The following is a 7,549-nucleotide window of genomic DNA, read 5'->3' as shown; positions in this document are numbered from 1 at the left end:
TCATTTTAATTTAGAAATAAAGACATGAATAAAAAAAATGCATGCACCATATGTTTAAGAATCTGAAATACACACATGATTCGGCATGTCATGAAAAATCGAAAAAATAACATCTAGTGTTTCCAATCTAGTTTCATGCGTGATTTTTTCTTTAAATCAATCCTATAAAATTTATTAATATTATGAATATATATATATGTATTTAAATCAATTCAATAAAATTGATTTTGAATCATGGTACATAATTTAGCTGATTAAGCTAACAATATAAATCAACTACAATACGATTACTTAATAAACTTTATATAATGTTCATAATATGATGTCATATTTTTTCTCTATTTATTTATTCTTCTTCTTTTTTTCTTTTCCTCTACCTTCCTTCATTTTATGAATTGAATTTATTGTAAACACTAATGTTACGTTTGGTGTGCATGAATGAAATGAAATAAAATTTGGAATGGAATGAGGATGAGAATGGAATGTAATGAGTATTACCATTCTAATGTTTGGTGTGACACGGTGAATCGTTATGGAATGGAATGATTACTACCATTTTATTGTTTGGTTGAATATCATTAAATTTGGAAGGGAATGCCTTTTCTCAAAAATACCCTTTTCATTGGAGGAAAGAAAAATAAAAAAATTATAACTAAACCAAGTCACCATGATTGAATATTTAATCTAAGAAATTGATGTAAATGCTAAAAAATAATATATATATATATATATATATATATATATATATATATTTAATGATATATCAATCTTAATAATATATAAAAAATCGTGCATCACAAGATCAACTCAAATAAAGTTAAGGAAATAAATAAATCATCAACCCAACAAAAAAACCTGGTAATATTTCCAAGTACTTATGCAATGTTTTTTTTTAATTTTTTTTTATTGTAGATTTTTTGAAAATTCTAGTTTTGATAAAATTCTAATCAAGCAAGGTTCTCCATCCAACGATGAACTTGACTAAGGGTCCAAAAGTCAAACTAGTCCACTTTTGGTTCCAAATGATTACACAAATGTTCCAAGACAAAGATACAAATAAATAAATAAATAAGAAAAATAAAAAAAGTGATATACTTATAAGATAAAAGAGATTTAATACCTACTTATCAAAAATAAATAAACAAAGAAATTAATACTTGTAATTTGGTTGAAAGTCCTTCAACTTTTTTGTCAGCTCTGGATATATTTAAAAGAGAGGGAAGATGAAAGACCTTTATCACGTCTAATAAAGAAGTCGATAAATATGAAAAATGGAATGTGAAATTTTTTTGGTGAATGCGAAATATTTTTGCCTTATTGGAATATGATTAAGGACTTATTGGAATATGATAAACAGCTGAATGGTTGGAAGGAGCATTTTATTCCTGCACACCAAACGTAGCATAAGGGAAAAGAAGAAAAAAAGGTCTAAGTAGCCCCTCAAGTTTGATTAACTTTATCCCGACACCCCTCTGTTAAAAAAGTCAAAAGTCAACTAATTTTAAAAATATAATACTAAAACTACCCTTGATTAGTCAAGATGAGATGTACAAGGCCATAAATGAGTTTGAGACCAACTAGGTCATACATGACGTGAACGTTGAAAATTGTTTCATTTTTCATTAAGTTGGACGTTTAATTGAGGCATATATTGTGAAAGTATATTAGTATATTTTTAAATGTTTAATTGAGGCATATGATTGGTAAAACTAATTATATAATTTCATGTTGATTAATGTTTAATTTGTAAACAATAAAGGCAAACCTGAAAAAGGTATCAAAGCATTTAACCCTTAACTTTGTAATGATTAGAGACTTTCCTTCTTTATAGAATTACTCAAAATAATATACCCAAAAAATATGGATCTATAAAGACATAAATTCAATTTTTATTATTTATTATTTTCATTTTTTTGGAAAAATTAGGAAATCCCATAGACTACCGTCCTTAGTGACCCATTTGTCCAAGTTACAACACTTTTTGGTATCTTCCTTTTTTTTCTTTTTCTTTTTTATAAATTAGAATAACCTCATTTACATTATATTGTTATACACATACCTCTTCTCTTCTTTAAAAAAATATATTAGTCTCTTCTATAAATTATTTTCGTCCAAGCTTGACAATTATTTGAAAAACTATGTTAGTCTCTCCTATAAATTATTTTCCTTCAGTCAAGGATGCAATTTTACTATATTTTAATCTCTTAATTTGCAAGTACCGTTTACTTTTGGATAAATTAAGAAATAAATTATATTATATTTAAAATTCAAGAGATTACAAAATTACTCCACTGATCACTTAAAAAGAAAGAAAGACACGTCTAGTATTTTTGGATAAATATTGAATATAATAAAACACAAGATCGAAAAGCCACAAAAGTGACAAAATAGAGACTTACCATTTAGTCATTTACTGCCCATGATCGATAACTGAAAGTCTGAAATAGGTAGGTGCAGCAACAAATGGTCCAACATTAGGACGGGGTGTTGGAAATGTTGTTGTGGACATACAGTGGGACAGCAAAATACCGCTGTACCACATCGCTGGTTACTATAATTATATTCTGGAATTTTATGATCCTATTTACAAATACAACATAAAGCTAACGTAACATTTTATTCTTTTTTTTTTTTTTTTTTTATATTTACGATGTGTTTAATATAATGCCTTCTTATATTTTGATTTCCAAGATATGAAATAACTAATAATATTTTATGAGGAATGTTAAGGGAAGTCGTTATTCTTATTGGTCAGTAAAATTGTAATTAATGAAGACATTAATTATAAATTTTTAACTTTTTATGAAAAGTTAAAACTATATATATATATATTTTTTTTTGACAAAACAATCCTTTTAAACCTTTCATCCGTCTTCTCAGTTTTCTTTTCTCACTTGATGACGGTTTACATATATAGTGTATATATGCATATATATATATATATATATAAAGCATTATATGTATATATAGATATATACACACACACACACACACATATATATATATAAAGCTTTATTTTCTTTTTAACAATGAATTCATATTTATATATAAAGGTTAAACAACACAATTAAAAATAAAAGAGAAGAAATAATATGCTCCCATGTTGTTAGCTATATATATATATATATATATATTCTGTATATGAATTCATGGTTGAGAGGATTGCATATATATATATATATATATATATATATATAAACTGACATACGGATTTAACAAAGGAAAAAGAAAAGGAAAGTAACCCATACAAATCTAACAAGGAAAAAAAATGAAAAAAAGAAAAGAAAAGTAATGCTTTATATATATATATATATATATATGCATATATCTATATATACATATATTGGTATACCTATGGAACATTTATACAGTTTAAATGTAAACCTCATCAAGTGAGGTTCAATTCAATTGCCTAAGTTTGGAGTTTGAAAACTGAGAATTGAGGAAATGGATGAAAGACTTAAAAGGACTGTTTGTCCAAAAAAAAAATAATTTTAACATTTCATAAAAAGTTAAAAATTTGTAATTAATGTCTTTATTAATTACAATTTTACTAACCAATAAGAATAGCGACTGCGAAACAGTCACTTAGCATTCCTCATATTTTATATATCATGATATCAGTGTTGTTTTACAAAATTCATTATTTTGTATTACAATGAAACCATGCTTCACCAGTTTCGTAATGTTTTGCTGCTTTTGCCCTACATATTATTGGCAACCATAAAAAAAACAAGTCATCAAGAGCAACTATTTGTGATATGATTATTTTTCTCTTATGCCGATCGGAACAAAATTTGAAACTTGAGATTTAATATTATTATAGAAATATCATAATAATAAGTAAATTTTCTCAAATGAAAATGATACAAAAAGACATAACTCAATTTTTGCTTAATATATACTTAATATTTTAAATATAAAATAAATTATGAGAACAAATTTGTAATTTATAATTGGGGTTGGACGACATTTCTCATCTGCAATTGCACGAATTTTCAATTATAACTCCAACCAACACCAATCTCCATTCTAAAATTATTTAATCATCCCGTTAACGTTTTAAATGGACTGATCTTGCCATCCTTAATGACACATTCGATTGCGGAACGTAATTATGATTTTAAGACGAGCACAGTGCCATAAATTGTTCCTATCAAAATGTCCCCAAAAACATGTGTATGTACACCAACTTAATAAAGTTGAAAACTAAGAATCTTATTAATTGTAACTCAAGACCCAAAAAAATAGTACATGTGTGGCCAATTTTTTAATGGCGAACTTCTAAACAAAAAAAAGTACCACATATCTGTATCCGTATTTTTCTATTTTCATTTTTTTATGCTGAATTTTTTTTTACCACATTTACGGAGTCGTACTTTGCTAACTATAATATATATGTATAAACATTAAACACAAATATATAGTACAAGTAAAAAATAACGTATAAGGCACATGAGTAAAAAAACAATAATAAATAGATAAAAAAACACACACACATAGAATGAGCTATATATATATATATATATATGACTTTGATAAGCACCTAAATCAAGCTATTTACTTAAAAGAATAATTTTTTTTTTTTTAAAACATGTGTATTGATCCCACAACACTATTCAAATTATGAGTGCGGTTAAAAAACAAAACATGAAGAGGCCCTAAGGCAGCACAACTGTTGAAAGTCCAACCTTAACGATTAAAGTTTTTAAACACCGAGGAAACGAATTTATATACTTACAAAGTTTGTGTATGTACGTAATGGTAATAAAATAAAAAAGAAGAAAAACTTAAAACTCATTTCATCCTAAATTATTGAGGGCACCATCCATAGAATTTATATACATACAAATTGTGTGCATATATGGGCAGTAATAAAAATAAAAATAGAAGAACAAAGAAAAACCTTGCTCACGTATGAACTCTCATATTCATATTTATCTGATTGTTTATCTGCATAGATATTGTTCGTTTGCACGGTTATTATCAAAACGACATATATACAATTGGGAGTTGTAACGACCCACTCCACCATATGATATTGTCCGCTTTGGACCTGATGCGATGTGGGACTTTGCACTACACTTATATATAAGCATTTCACATTTCCTCTACTCAGGCGATCCGTCCACGGCATACCCGTCCACAGAGTCATCATAATCCACCCCCTTTGGAGGCTCGACGTCCCCGTCGGCACACTTCCAGCTCGGTCAGGCTCTGATATCATTTGTAACGACCCACTCCACCACATGGTATGATATTGTCTGCTTTGGGCTTGAGCCCGCACAATTTTGCTCTTTAGCTTTACCCCAAAAGGCCCCATACCAATTGGAGATGATATACTTATATATAAGCACTTTACCTTTCCTCTACCCAGACGATGTGGGACTGTGCACCCATAACTCGTCAATGTGGTAGCTTGACAGTGTCTCTCGCACCCGCCCACGGCACACCTGCCCACAAGGTCATCACAAGAGTTTTCCACTTATAAGTGTAATCAAATTTTTCCATAGGGTGATGTAGGACATTACAATAACTGATAGACGTGTATTTATGATATTTTGTCGTTGTAAAATATACTCCATACAAAATTAAATCCTACAATCACTTAACTAAAAATGTCTAGTAATAAGTATAGTCAATTCACGCATTCAAGTGTGTTTTTGTTTTAAAAAATGAGATTTAAAAATATTGATTTTGGAGTTTGTCACTAACTAGAATTAACTCAAATCATAGAGAAATGAATATTGAAAAACAAATATTTAAAGTTATATTAGAATAAGAAAATTCAAGTATATTATTAATAGTATAATAATATATTCTATAATATATTCTAATATATATAAATTGAGAGCAAGAAACTAATAAGTAATAAAACAATAATATATTAATGGAGAAGGAAATTACAACTAGAACAAGAAAGAAGCGCTTTCTAAGAATTTATTCTATCATTATATCTATCTCTCTACCTGCTCTGTTTTGTGCAAAAAGGTTGGCCTATGGCGTGTGGATCTACTTGCCTATTCTAACTACTCCCATCATAGGCCACTTTCAATGCTTAATCTACAATTTGCTTCCTTACACGCCACCACTTCTTATCATTATTTTTTTTTGTTAACTTCTAACCACTTCCATTTCATTTCTTTACTTTTTATTTCCTCTTGGATTTGAACTTAAAACTTATTGAATGATAATTTGCACAACAAACTTTCTCACAATGTTTCTTGTGTACGTCTTTTATTATAAATACATATAATCGTCCTTTTGTAGCCAATTAGTTTCTTGATGTAGTATCTCCCAAATTACATCCCAATGATATCATAACTTTGTGTATTCTAAAAGGTGATTTTGTTGAGAGAATATATGGCAGGACAGAAATAAAAAATTGCAAACTGAGGGAAAAAAATATAATAATAGCCATATTATTTATGATAGAATACAAACCTTAGAATAACTCTTTGACATACACTTTAGGGGTGATTTTTTTTTCTTGAATAAGAAATCAAATTTTCTCAACTGTCTACATGCCTGAATAATTTGAAAAATACATAATCCTGGAGAATACACACACACACACACAAAAGTAGACAAAAAGAAAAGTAGAGAGAAACCTAAGACTTGCTTGGTTTGTAATTCTAAAAATAATTTTTTAAAACTCAAAAAATAAAATTATTCTCAAAGAACAATATTTTATATAGTTGTTTGAAAATATGCATTTTTATAAACTAAGCAGCTTTCAGAAACTGCCTGAAAACTGTTTGGTTTGTAACTTTAAAATTAATTTTCAAGAACTCGGAAAATAGAACATTGTTCTCAGAGAACAATATTTTATATAGTTTTTTGAAAACATGCATTTTTATAACTGAGTTCTCAAAAAATTGAATTAAACAGAGTTTTTTATATTGTTTTCAGTTTTTAATTTTCTGATAACAAAAAATTATATGCATAATTACAAACCAAGCAGACCTCAATTTAGTTCTTGTTTTCACTTCTCCAATGTGATTGGCGAGATATTTAAATATATGTTACACCTGAATATTGTATATGTTTCCTGGGCCTGGGCCCTTAGGCTTGGGATAGACTATTTTTATTTTTTTATTTTTATCTTGTATGTAGTTCGTGTGGTTCTTTTTGAGCCGTGTTCCCTTTGGGCTTGGATAGTTTTATCATTTGTCCGTTTGTGGCCTTCTCAATCAATATATTTTTCATTTATCGGGAAAAAAAAAAAAAAAAAATCTAATTCATAGGTTGATGAATCCTGTATGTGTTGCCAGTTGAATTGAATTAAACTCATTGCGTGAATGAGTAATTGAAGTGTTTTGAGTTTGTTTTGAAAATCACTCTACATACAAATGTATTATTATTATTATTTATTTGTGTGTGAATTCAAAACTTGTATCAAATGATCAGAAATCTATAAAATTGAGAATTAAACTGCAGCAACATCTTGATTAGGATGATTCACTACCATTCCAACATCAAAATATAGAGCAAGCTCATTACTCTGCTTCTTTATTATTTATTATTAATTTATCTTCAGAAAAAAAAA

The sequence above is a fragment of the Cornus florida genome, unplaced genomic scaffold (genome assembly GCF_030987335.1).
Source record: "Cornus florida cultivar Cherokee Brave unplaced genomic scaffold, ASM3098733v1 CherokeeBrave_3.0.0_Hap2_Chr09, whole genome shotgun sequence".
In the NCBI taxonomy this organism is placed as follows: Eukaryota; Viridiplantae; Streptophyta; class Magnoliopsida; order Cornales; family Cornaceae; genus Cornus; species Cornus florida.
This window is presented reverse-complemented; position numbering follows the sequence as displayed.